Source organism: Callithrix jacchus, chromosome 1 (assembly GCF_049354715.1).
Source record: "Callithrix jacchus isolate 240 chromosome 1, calJac240_pri, whole genome shotgun sequence".
NCBI classification, from domain to species: domain Eukaryota; kingdom Metazoa; phylum Chordata; class Mammalia; order Primates; family Cebidae; genus Callithrix; species Callithrix jacchus.
The window spans coordinates 125731059-125744520 of record NC_133502.1 but is presented as its reverse complement, the minus strand read 5'-3'; the positions used below and the strand labels follow the sequence as shown (position 1 = coordinate 125744520).

Here is a 13462-nt window from a genome sequence, read left to right as displayed (position 1 = left end):
TCTGTCATCCCATCACCTAGGTACTAAACTCAGCATGCATTAGCCATTTTTCCCAATGCTCTCCCTACCACTGCCCTCCCCCAACAAGTGCCAGTGTGTGTTGTTCTCCTCCCTGTGTCCACATGGTCTTGTTCAGCTATGACTTATAAGTGAGAATATATAATATTTGCTTTTCTGTCCCTGTGTTAGTTTGCTGAGGATAGTGGCTTCCAGCTTCATCTATGTGTCTGAAAAAGACATGATCTGATTCATTTTCATGGCTGCATGGTGCTCCATGGTGTATATATACCCCACATTTTCTTTATCCAGTATACCATTGATGAGCATTTGGGTTGATTCCATGTCTTTGCTGTTGTGAACAGTGTTGCAATGAACATACACATGCATGTATTTTTGTAGTAAAATGATTTATATTCCTTTAGATGTATAATGATATAAACACCATTATATATAATATGTAATATATAATGTAATGTATAATATATATTATAGCTGATTGATATATTCTAGCTAATGTAAATATAATATATAACATAATATATTTGGTTTGGATTTGCATTTCTTTCATCATCAGTGATGTTGAGCTTTTTAAAATATATTTGTAAATATATTAAAACATATGACATATAATGTATGCATATATATATAGTGTATATGCAAATATATACTTTATATGCATATATACACAGTATATATATACATATATATTATATTCTTAATATATATACAATGTATGATATATACTATACCATATATACACATATGGTGTGTATATATATAGTATTAAGAGCCCAACCTCACTCTTTGCATGTGGATATATACGTAGTATATATACATAAACTAACTCAGACTGGATCAAAGGTCTAAACATAAGACTTAAAACTATAAAGGTCTTAGAAGAAAGCATAAAGGAAAAGTTTCGTGATTTGGATTTTGCAATGATTTTTTGGATTAAAGACACCAAAAGCACAGCCAATAAGAGAATAGATAGATTTAATCAAAACGAAAGTGTTTTGTGCATCAAAGGACACTCTCAATAGAGTGAAAAGGCAACTCATGGATTGCAGGAAAATATTTGCATATCATACATACATATATAAGATTAATATCAAGAATGTATAAAAAAATGCCATGTTGATACTTACAGGGCCCCTTGCTTTTACTTTTATTGCATTTGGATGATGTGTTTTTGCCCAGAGCTTTATTTTGTATCCATATCTGTTTCTATGTTACATTACCTATTTGTTCACAATAGACACCTTTGTTTTATTCGAATCCAACTTATAGTCTCTGTTGATAGAATTTCACCTCTATTTATTGTAATAATGATTTATCTGATTGTATGCCTTCCATTTGATGTTCACTATTTAGCTCTTTTTATTTTCTGCCTTTTCTTTATATATTTTGATTGGATGCATGATATTTCTGCTCATTGTTTCCATTCTGCACCCCATTTTTTCTGTTTTTTCCTGTGATGATTAGGAATGTTTTATCATAGGACATTATTAATTTTCTCTTTAGTGGCCTCTTGATCACATTGTCACATTGTCCTTTTTTGTAATTATATATATTTTTCAAGAATTATTACTGAACAGTATTTTCCTATTGAAGATTTCTCATGAGATTCATTTTACATTTATTTGGACTACTTCTTCCGGTATTTCTCTCAAAGATAGAGATACTCTCTGCAAGTGCTTTTATTTCTGAAAATGTCTCTCTCGCCCTGACAGAAGAGTGGTCTTTTAGTTGCTATTTCTGACATCATTTTGCTTTCAGTACTGCAAATGAGGAGTTTTCTTATTTCCTTCATTTTTTCTCTGAATAGTCTGGTTTTTCACACTTAGAAGTGTTTTCTGTTTATAAATTTATCCTATACATTCAATAATTTCCCCAGATTTGTTCATTGATTTAGTTCCTGTTTGCATGTGTGGAGGAGTTTATGGCCTAGTTTTGTCAGCGGTGGGAGATGTGTTTGTGTGCTAAGGCCCCAGTGCAGGTACAGGTGTGCCTAGGATTGGGACTCTTAGGATGTCTGATGGAGATACAGGCATGGAGGCCAGTCATGGGGACATGGGATTGATTGGTAGGGAGCCAGGACCATAAGAGTAGAGGAATTTAAGGCTCTCTGATCAGGAACTGTAGGATGAATGATTCAGGGCTCATGGGCAGCAAGGCATGGGAATCAGTGAATCTGAGATTTCAGTTATGGCTTTGGGATTAGAGTCACTGGGTAGCAATGGGCACTTAGAACAGATTAAAGAGTGAAAATGAGGAGTTAGTTACCAAGGTTGGTGCTAACTTAAAGGGCCTCTGAAATCAGATAGTATGATAATGTAATAGAACAGTATGTCCTTTGGATTTTTGATAAAATATTTAAGCAATCCACAATTATTAGATATTTAAATGTTTCTAATTGTATTTTGACAACCATCATGTTGAATAATCTTTCTTTTTAACCATTTTATGGTAAAATTTTGCCCTTCAATCTTTATACAACATGCGATGATGTGATGATATTTTAATGTTGTAGCTCTAGAAATAAATTTTTGAGCAAGGTACATGGGCACTAACTGATGTATGTGTCCATGGGTGACACTGGCACACTTCCTTCTCCCATCTGTACCTCTGCCCATCTGTTTTCTCAGATCTCTGCCCCTTCGTCCGAAGAGCCAAAAATGACCAAGTCCTTGGTAAGTTCTTATTTGTTCATCTATTTATTTGTTACTTTCTTTTACTTTTAGTGGATTTAGGAGACATCTAACAATCTCTATAGTAAGATGACAAGACTAGATAAATAAAAACTAAGATCAGAGAAAATGAAGAAGAGACTGTCAACCCCAGGTCAAGTTTAGAATATATGGTCCGACATGGTTATGATCTTTGAACTGTTAAATTGTCTCTGATCTTCCTGAAAGACATAGCAATAATGGAAATTGGATACATGGTTCCAATGTATCCATGGTTCCATGGATATTATTAACAAGCAATTTATCATGGTTCTTGATGTTTGAGAAATTTTTTGAGAGATCTTCAGATGGATAATGACAGAACAGTCTTCAAGAGTAACCATGTTGAAAGTGCACCAACAGGCCAGACTCGGTGGCTGATACGTGTAATCCCAGCACTTTGGGAGGCCAAGGTGGGTGGATCGCCTGAGGTTGGGAGTTCGAGACCAACCTGGCCAACATGGTGAAACCTCATCTCCACCAAAAATACAAAATTTAGCCAGGCGTGGTGTCGTGTACTTGTAATCCCAGCTACTCAGAAGGCTGAGGCAGGATAATTGCTTGAACCTGGAAGTTGGAGGTTGCAGTGAGCCGAGATTGTGCCATTGCACTCCAGCCTGGGCAAGAGAAAAACTCTGTCTCTAAAAAGAAAAATAGAGAGGGCGGGGGGATGGAGGGAGGGAGGGAAGAAAGTAGCCCAAACAGTTTTTTTGTTTTTGTCTTAAAGAAAAGTGTTTCTGACACTTTACTTGCATTTGAATTCAGATTCTGATTTAGTAGATATGGGATGGAATATGAGTCTTTCACCCAGGCTGCAGTGCAGTTCTGCCATTTCGGCTCACTGCAACCTCTGCCTCTCAGGTTCAAGCAATTCTCCTGCCTCAGCCTCCTGAGTAGCTGGGACTCAGCTTTTTTTACTGAGTAGCTGGTGCCATCACCTTTGCTAATTTTTGTGTTTTCAGAAGACACAAGATTTCATCATGTCGGCCAGGCTGGTCTTGAACTCCTGACCTCAAGTGATCCACCCACCTTGGCTTCCCAAAGTGCTGGGATTAGAAATGTGAGCTACTGCTTCCGGCCTAACATTTTATAAATGTTCTTTTTTTTTTTTTTTGAGTTGGAGTTTCGCTCTTGTTACCCAGGCTGGAGTGCAATGGCGCGATCTCGGCTTACTGCAACCTCCGCCTCCTGGGTTCAGGCAATTCTCCTGCCTCAGCCTCCTGAGTAGCTGGGATTACAGGCACGTGCCACCATGCCCAACTAAGTTTTTGTATTTGTAGTAGAGATGGGGTTTCACCATGTTGACCAGGATGGTGTCGATCTCTTGACCTAGTGATCCACCTGCCTCGGCCTTTCAAAGTGCTGGGATTACATGCTTGAGCCACCGTGTAACTTAATTTTTCAAAGTTCCTAATACTTTAAAGAGAACTGGAGTGTGGGCTAGAACTTACTTTGGGCCCCAGCTTGTGCCGGCTTTAGATAGCTTTAAATGTTTCCCACCTTCCATTACAATGAAAGACAGGCAAACCTAGGCGAGGCCCTCCTGACTCAGCACTGCAGGGCATCTTTAAAGGAATGCAATTGCAATGGGAAAGTAAGGCAAGGAGCTGTCTCTAAGGCCTACAAAATTATTGATATGTAAACAGTATAAAAGTCACTTGGAGTGATTAGAGCAGGAACCAAGCAGGCCTAGAAACATGTTGGAAACACTTGGAAAAATTTTGTTAAAAGGAGAAGTAATGTCGGGTACTCAAAAGTATTAAAATTTCATGTCTTGTAAAGCTAGTCTATACTTTGTCCTGACAGTCCTGATTAATGGGGAAATTGCTGGGATCTTAGTTTATTTCAATTCCTAGAATCCAGAATTAGCATGCTGGATAGGAACTTAGAGGCAGATTACACAGTTCAACCCCTTCCTTGCAGTATGAGAAGAGAACACTAAGGCCCAGAAGGACTACACCTGTAATCCCAACATTTTGGGAGGCTGAGGTGTGTGGATCACTTGAGCCCAGGAGCTTGAGACCAGCCTGAGCAACATGGTGAAACACCATTTCTACAAAAAAACAGAAAAATTAGCCAGGTGTGGTGGTGTGTGCCGGTAGTCGAAGCTACTCCAGAGGCTTAGATGGGAGGATCATTTGAGCAGGAGGTTGAGGCTGCAGTGAGCTGTGATTGCACCTCTGTACTTCAGCCAGGTGGCAGAGTGAGACCCTGTCTCAAAATGAATGAATGAATGAATAAATAATAACTAGCTTGGTATAGAATTGAACTTCAATCCCAGGCTCCTGACTCCAAGACCAGTTATGATAGTTTTCTAAAGAGTTTGGTGTTGTAATCCCAGCACTTTGGGAGGCCGAGGCGGGTGGATCACGAGGTCCATAGATCGAGACCATCCTGGTCAACATGGTGAAACCCCGTCTCTACTAAAAATACAAAAAATTAGCTGGGCACGGTAGTGCGTGCCTGTAATCCCAGCTACTCAGGAGGCTGAGGCAGGAGAATTGCCTGAACCCAGGAGACGGAGGTTGCGGTGAGCCAAGATCGCGCCATTGCACTCTAGCCTGGGTAACGAGCGAAACTCCGTCTCAAAAAAAAAAATAAAAAATAAAATAAAAAATAAAAAAAAAATAAAAAGAGTTTGGTGTAACCCTGACATTTTCAGTCAAGTTGTTCTGCATTGCTTGTTAGTAATCAGAAAAGGGAATTAGATTGCTAACGTTTTTCTTTTCTTTAACACAGAAAGTCCCCTTACAGAATCCTCCCATTAAGTGGGCTGAAGGATATAAGGGAGTATTTAAATACAGAAGTGCAAGCTGTTTCTTCTGTGCATACCCAGGTAAGAAAAGTCAAGGTTAATAATGAAGGTAAAGGTGCAGCAGAGGAGCGTTTGATGGACAGGCCATACAAACTCAATGAAAATCCTTTTCTACACATAAATAAAAAAAAATCCTGTAGTTCTTTGTGGGGACACGCAAATCTGTTTAGGTTTCATGTGTCATTGGAATAGAAAGACCTTACAAAACCACTGAGTACAGAAAGGAAAGAACCTAGTACCTGCACTGTTGCTTGAGAAACTTTGCAGGGAGACTTGATTTGAAACTCTCATCTGCTGTTATCTCTTTTCCCTCTGTAATTCTGCTACTTTACCAGACTTTAAAAAGAAATTTCATTCTCCCTCCTTTGCCTGCCACTGTCTGGGTTCTGCATACTTACCTGGTATGCAGACCTCTGCTTACAGAACATGTCAGAGCCTAAATTATTTTTTCTTTAGCTAATAATTATTGAAAGGTCCAATCTTGTGCACCTCATTTTACAAAGAAGTTCATAACCTCAGTCTAAAACATCATATTTTAGGACTTCTGGTTTGAAACCTGGATAAGAGGTGCTACCCATAAAGAGCTATTCGGTTGTGTTTATGAATCCACTGGTGAACATTGATGGGACGAAACCCCATGAGCCCTGCCTTCTTCCTTCCTGGGACAACCACCTGGAGAAGTTCTTCACCCTCTGCCACTCCCTGGAGAGCCAGGTGACCTTCCCCATCTGCGTGCTGGATCAGAAGATCAGTGAGATGGCACTGGAGCACAAGCTGAAGCTCAGCATCATCTGCCTGAACTCTTGCCTGGAGCCGCTCGTGCTCTTCCTGCACCTGGTGCTGGACAAGCTCTGTCTGTGCAGCCCATGGTCATCGCTGCCCAGACAGGTACGAACCAGCAGGGCTGGGCTGGGAGGAGGCAGGGGCAAGCAAGCATTGCCTCCTTTAATGAATCCTGACTTTCCAGAAATCCAGAGACAATGTGATCTTCCTTTCCACTGATGACATGTGTTCAAGGGAGGCCAAGTCTTGTGCTATTTTTATTTTAGACTCTGCATATTGGAAAGAAAAAGAAACATTGAAATAGGGTTCTTAATATTATAGCTTTTTGTAAACTTTATTAAATGAATATTGGCAGTCTTTCAAATTCTGTTTCTGGTCATTGATAAATTTATTTTCCCTTTAAGATATTTTTGTTTTCTTGACTAACAGGAAATGGAACATTTTAAAGTAAGACAACCTATGTTAAATGGAGTGAAGGATCACTTAAACAGAATGCAATCAATTGTTAAAGTTAAAACATAAACTCACTATTTTAAAGCATATAGTTCAGTGGTTTTTAGCATTTTCACAAGGTTGTACAATGATCGCTGTGACCTACTTTCATAACATTTTCATCAGCTCCAAATAAAGCCCCATACCCTTTCACAGTCATTGTCTGTTCATCCCTCCTACAGAACTCATCCCTTCTCTCTCTAACAGTCTATTTTAAATGCTTACTTTTGGCCAGGCACGGTGGCTCACACCTGTAATCGCAGCACTTTGGGAAGCCCAGGTGGGTGGATCCCAAGATCAGGAGATCGAGACCATCCTGGCTAACACAGTGAAACCCCATCTCTACTAAAGATACAAAATATTAGTCGGGTGTGGTGGCACACACCTGTAGTCCCAGCCACTCGGGAGGCTGAGGCAGTAGAGCTGCTTGAACCCAGGAGGTGGAGGTTGTAGTGAGCTGAGATCACACCACGGCACTCCAGCCTAGGCAATAGAGCAAGATTCTGTCTCAAAACAACAACCACAACAATAAAGCTTACTTTTAATAAAGTAACACTAAGTACAATGTGTACATTTTCCCTTGGAAATAATCTCAAAAGCTTATACTGGAGGCAAGACCAGGGTCCAGTGGCTCTTCTAACTCCTCCAGGGTAGACTGGCTGGTGTAGAGCATCTTTATTTGCCGCCATTTTCAGCTGTGCCTGGATAGCTCTTTGCTCTCCAGTCCAGCCAATGTCTTTTGGGTACCATCCATATGCCCAGTATTGTACTAAAACTTACAGGCTTTGTGACAATAACCAAGAGCACCTCAGACCTCAGAGGACTTAATATGGCAAAGAGCCAGCAGCCCAGGACGAAAAGTCCTCAAAGGGACACAGCTAAATTTTACAGTGGTGGTGGGGAGGGTGATATCAAAGGGGAGAGTGAGAAAACATCCATCAGGGAGGATTCAGAGGTCCATATGAAGAAATAATAGGATGAGGCCAGGGCAGTGACTCATGCCTGTAATCCCAGTCCTTTGGAAAGCTGAGGCAGGATTGCTTGAGGCCAGGAGTTCAAGACCAGCGTGGGCAACATAATGAGACCACAGCTCTAAAAGAAAAAAGAAAAGAACAAAGCAAAATAATATTTATTAAAAAATTATTGGCCACTCAGAAGCTGAAATATATTAAACTTTTTAACAACTTCTCAGTGTAGGCATTATTATGTATACTAGAAGTTATAAAAATAAAAGTTTTTTGACCTCAAGGAAAAAGAATATATGAACAAATAATATTGTATGATAAAGGCAACCATAAATGTACAAAGTACAGAGGTGCAGAGGTGTCTGAGTGATGGATTCCATCTAAGGTAGTCAGGAGGTCTTTCTGGGATGGTGGCATTTGTCTGGGGTTTTGAAGGATAAATTCCTAGTGAACAAGGTGGAGACAGCATGAGCAATGACACATAGGAATCCTATACTAGGATGTGTTCAAAGGTCTGTAAGTAAATCTATGTGGCTAGAGCTTAAAGTGTAAGACAGATGTAACACAAAAGCATCTGAGACAGGACTCAATCAATTTAGAAGTATATTTTGCTAAGGTTAAGGACATGCACACAGGAGACAGGTCTGTGCCTTTTGCCAAAGATGACTTTTGAGAGCTTCAATATCTAAAGGGGAAAGGGGTGGATACTGGGGAGAGGAGAATTATTATTATTATTTTGAGATGGAGTTTCACTCTTGTTGATCAGGCTGGAGTACAGTGGCGTGATCTTGGGTTACTGTAACTCCGCCTGCTGGGATCAAGCGATTCTACTGCCTCAGCCTCCCAAGTAGCTGGGATTATAGTCATGCATCATCACACCCAGCTAATTTTTGTATTTTTAGCAGAGATGGGGTTTCTCCATGTTGGTCAGGCTGGTCTCAAAATCCCAACCTCAGGTGATCAGCCTACCTTGGCCTCCCGAAGTGTGGGGATTACAGGTGTGAGCTACCCAGCCGGGCTGAAAAATTTTTTAGAGGTGTGAGCAGATAAAGAGGCAAATGGTGGTACTCCTTTGAGTCTTTGATTAGCCATTGACACGTGAGATGGGGGTAGAGCGATAGGCACTTATGCATTCATCTAGATCAATGAATCTGCATTTTTACAAAAGACAAAATAAACATAGGCCAGAGGAAGCAATCACATATTGTCTCAGGTGAGCAGAGGGATGATTTTTGATTTCTGTCCTATGTCCCACACCTGTGAATATAAGCTATCAATTTACATTGTGATGGTGAAATTCAACAGAACTGTTTTAGGGTAAAAACCTTCAGGCTCACAAGAAATTTCCTAGTGGGTAAATTGTGAGGGAGGTATGTAGCTTTTTTGTTTTGTTTTCTTTTGAGACACGGTCTCACTCTGTTGCCCAGGCTGGAGTTCAGTGTCTCCATTATAGCTCACTGCAGCCTTGACCACCCAGGCCCAAACGATCCTCCCACCTTAGCCCCGCAAGTAGCTGGGACTACAGGCGCATGCCACCATGCCTGACTAATCTTTGTATTTTTGTAGTTTTTGTACAGACAGGGTTTCACCATGTTGCCCAAGCTGGTCTCAAACTCCTGGGTTCAAGTGATTGCCTGCCTCAGCCTCCCAAGGTGCTGGGATTACAGGTAGGAGACACTGCGCCTGGCCTATGTAGCTTATCTTTGAATAAGAGGCAGGTTTGTGTGACACAGTCCCCAGCTTGACTTTTCCGTTTGGCTTAGTGATTTTGGGGTCCCAAGATCTTTCTTTTCTCACAGGTAAAGACCAGAAGAGGCTGGTGAGAAAGAGACAGCAGTGAGATCCTGAATAAAGGTAAATTGAATCCTGGAGGGAACCAAACAAAACCCTGAAAACTTCCAGGAATCTCAGGTTGGCCAAATCCATGGTAATGTAGTGCTACTCCCCAGGATGGCCACACTGCACATACCTTATCTAAAGGGAACCTCTTGCAGAGGCCAAGGAAAAACATCCCCTTTGTCCTCTGGAGGTTCACTGGAAAATCAACTGCAAAAAGCAAATTAACAGGGAAAAAGATGTACATGCATTATTATAAAAAAATTATTGTGCATGTGGGGGAACTGCAGAGTAATTACTCCACCTCTCAGTGGGTTCAGAAGCTTATATACCCCTCCTGAGGTTACAGTAAATTTGGGGGCTCACAGAATGGCCCAAAACAGGTAATGGTGGTAAATCAGGATTTAGTGGCAAGACAGAAATGGAGACTTGGCTACCAATATCATCTCATGTAGATCAGGGGTTACCAACCCTCGGGCCATTTACATTGTGGCCATTTACATGCCTGTTAGGAACAGGACAGCACAACAAGAGGTGAGCAGCTGGTGAGTGAGCATTACCTCCTGAGCTCTGCTGCACATGCAAGGGATCTAGGCTGCAGCTCCTTATGAGAATCTAATGCCTGATTATCTGAGGTGAAAGAGTTTCATCCTGAAAACCATCCCATGGCCGCGGTCCATGGAAAAATTGTCTTCCATGAAACCTATCCCTGGTCCTGAAAAGGTTGGGGACTGCTGATGTAGATGAAACTTCACATGTAGCAGCCATTGTATGAGAATGGATGGTTAATGTTTCTTTCAGACCTTTATTTTATTATATTATATTTTTATTTATTTATTTATTTTTGTAAGGCTAGTCAAGTGAAGCAATGGGAGTGGAGAAGGAATAAAATCTGTAACTGGTTGTGATCAATTAGTTGTAAACACCACTGCACTCGGACCAGCCTATGTATTTATTTTTTGAGATGGATTCTTGCTCTGTCACCCAGGCTGGAGTGCAGTGGTGCAATCTTGGCTCACTGCAACCTTCACTTCCCAGGTTCAAGTGAGTCTCCTGCCTCAGCCTCCTGAGTAGCCAGGACTACAGGCGCCCGCCACCATACCTGGATAATTTTTGTATTTTCAGCAGAGACAAGGTTTCACCATATTGGCCAGGCTGGTCTCGAACTCCTGACCTTGTGATCCTCCCACCTCAGCCTCCCAAAGTGCTGGGATTACAGGCGTGAGCCCCCATGCCTGATTTCTTTGAGACCTTTAAAGGTATCAGATTCTCCATTAATCTTCCCTATATCTGGACAAGGGAAAGCCTCAGAGAATGCCTGGCTGCATCAATGCAGATTTTCTCCAAATATGCAAGCCTCTCCCAGAAAAAAACAGCTTTGTAGGACTATTTCTGCCTGCAAGTCCTCTGAACAGCCATCTCAAAATATGTGAAAGAAGTACATTTTGGAGTGAAGTTTTTTGGTTTCTTTAACTATGCATCCTTCCTGGGGTGTTATTCTGGCCACTGGTTTCATGTACTCAGACTCACAAAGTTGAAAGAGTTGGGAGTGCAGAATTCAATGTGCTTCATCCTTTGCATGCTTGAAGAGTCTCTGGTTCCCAAACTTAGTCCCTGGCCTCTGCTTCAAAGGCAAATAAAGGGAAAAAGAATCTTGCTCAACCTTAAGAGAGGAAATGACTCAACAGGTTTAAAACAAAAAAATAAAAAGGAAAAAGATGGAGGCATTTTGTAGGTGAAAGGGCAAGAGTCTTCTGATGCAAAATAAGAGGTCATTAGAGCAGGGCTGGATTACCAATAAGCTGACCAAACATTTGCTTAGGAAACAAACAAGGCTGAACATGAAAAAGCAAAGAAAAACATAGTAATCTGGTTGCTTCAAACACTGAAGATGGCAACATAGGAAAAAACCCAAGCCAGAACTTTTTTGGATTTCCTAACACATATTTTATGGTTTAGTATTTATGGATTGGTATTATATTTTATTTTGAATTACATGAGGGGAGGAGGGGGAAAATACTATAATTTTTCTTGCTAAGTAAGGACCATTATATATTCAGGTATAATGGAATAAGGGAGACCCTTTTAATGGGTGAGTTTGGAGTTTTAAATATGATCAACAGTATCTGTGTGCATGCAAGACTGGTTAAGAAATTGGGGTAAAAACCTCTGAGGGCTTCCTACAGTTTAAACTCCAAAGCTTGACAAAGCCGGCCCCTGGTACTCCAGCGCTGTGGGCTCCTCCCCAGGTTCCCCGTGCTAGAGAGGGATGACCTGAGGCGCTGCGCGCCTGCTCCCTTCCCACCTCCGAACTCGACTCTGCCTTACCCTCCCTGCGATCTGGGGGAGGCGGAGGCCCGACAACTTCATCTGGAGATCCCCTCTCACTGAGGAAGAAGTCCCACGAGACAGACCTACCTGGCCCCGGGCGGTGACACAACTTGTTTGCTTAAATAATTGCTTCTAAATCCGCGCGTTTTACACAGGAAAAAAAAAAAAAAAATAGGATTCAGATGATGATTTCAAAGTCGTCTTTGAAAAACAATGCATAACCCCTCACACGTAAAGTTGCCTATCTCACATAAGCCTACGCAGCTATCATTCTAGAGTGATCTCAAGTCTTGTCTTTTTTTTTTTTTTTTAAGACAAGGTCTTACTCTGTCACTCAGGCTGGAGTCCAGTGGTGCGATCTTAACTCCTAGCTGCCTGGATCGCCAGTGCTCAAACGATTCTCTCACCCTCAGCCTCCCCCACCCCACCCCCAACCCCGCCAAACAGCTGGGACTAGCTGAGCCTACAGAAGCACGCGCCCGGCTACTTATTTTTTTTGTATTTTGGGAAAGACAGGGTTTTGCTATGTTGCCCTGGCTGGTCTCGAACTCCTGACCTCATGTGATTCGCCCGCATCGGCCTCCCAAAGTGTTAGGATTACAGGCGTGAGCCACTGCGCCCAGCGTCCTCAAAACTTTTAAAAGTTATTAGTTCGCTATAAATAACTGCGGAGAAGCCATTGTGCAGCGCCACTTGATCTCGGTTCACTGCAGCCTCGTCCTCCCAGGCGCAAGCGAACCTCCCATCTTAGCCCCGCAAGTAGCTGGGGCCACATGGGCGCGCCACGACTCTGGGCTATTTTTAAATGTTTTTAATTAAAAAAAAAAAAAAATCGGTCGGGCGCGGTGGCTCAAGCCTGTAATCTCAGCACTTTGGGAGGCCGAGGCGGGTGGATCACGAGGTCAACAGATCGAGACCATCCTGGTCAACATGGTGAAACCCCGTCTCTACTAAAAATACAAAAAATTAGCTGGGCATGGTGTCGCCGTGCCTGTAATCCCAGCTACTCAGGAGGCTGAGGCAGGAGAATTGCCTGAACCCAGGAGGCGGAGGTTGCGGTGAGCCGAGATCGCGCCATTGCACTCCAGCCTGGGTAACAAGAGCGAAACTCCGTCTCAAAAAAAAAAAAATCTTAGCAAGGTTGGTCTCGAACTTTCGGGCTCGACAGATTCTCTCGCCACAGCCTCCAAAAGTATTGTGATTACAGGCGTGAGCCATCATGCCCGGCCACTTTCACTTATAAAGAGTTCTATTCTGAGGACTAACGTCATTCAACACGTTAATGTAAATTTGTTTTCGTTTCCCATTTGCCCCGGGTCTCTTAAGACCCCGACCCCAGGCAGGGCTACCCTAACTCTCAGCTTCCCCAGGCAGGACCCCCTGCCCCGCTCCCGACAGGCTCCTCTCCTGGCAGCAGGGCCCCTCACCCAGGCAGCACACCGTCTCCCTGGGACCCTGCCCTCACTGGGACGTCCCCAAGGGCAACACTCCGGCTTGGGACCCGGTGCAACGCT

At 42.3% G+C, this 13462-nt stretch overlaps 2 long non-coding RNA genes across 4 annotated transcripts in view; one reads left to right on the top strand and one right to left on the bottom strand.

The window, feature by feature from the left end:
- The window catches only part of LOC128932183 (uncharacterized), a 26456-nt gene extending 19120 nt beyond the window's left edge, over positions 1–7336 (top strand). Inside the window, exons 3-5 of one of the 2 annotated variants that reach the window (XR_008481692.2) lie at positions 2646–2690; positions 5466–5562; positions 6081–7336. This is a non-coding gene — a long non-coding RNA (uncharacterized LOC128932183). Of the gene's footprint in view, positions 1–2645; positions 3829–5465; positions 5563–6080 lie in introns of those variants that run through there. The other variant, XR_013534508.1, reaches the window with a different exon arrangement.
- On the bottom strand, positions 5685–13462 carry LOC128932184 (uncharacterized). Of its 2 annotated transcripts, XR_008481699.2 has the most exons (4): positions 13376–13462; positions 12036–12080; positions 7202–7908; positions 5685–6593 (listed from the first exon to the last, which is right to left on the bottom strand). It is a non-coding gene; the product is annotated as an uncharacterized LOC128932184 (long non-coding RNA). The 2 variants fall into 2 exon arrangements; XR_013534518.1 differs by having other exon boundaries at positions 5685–7908.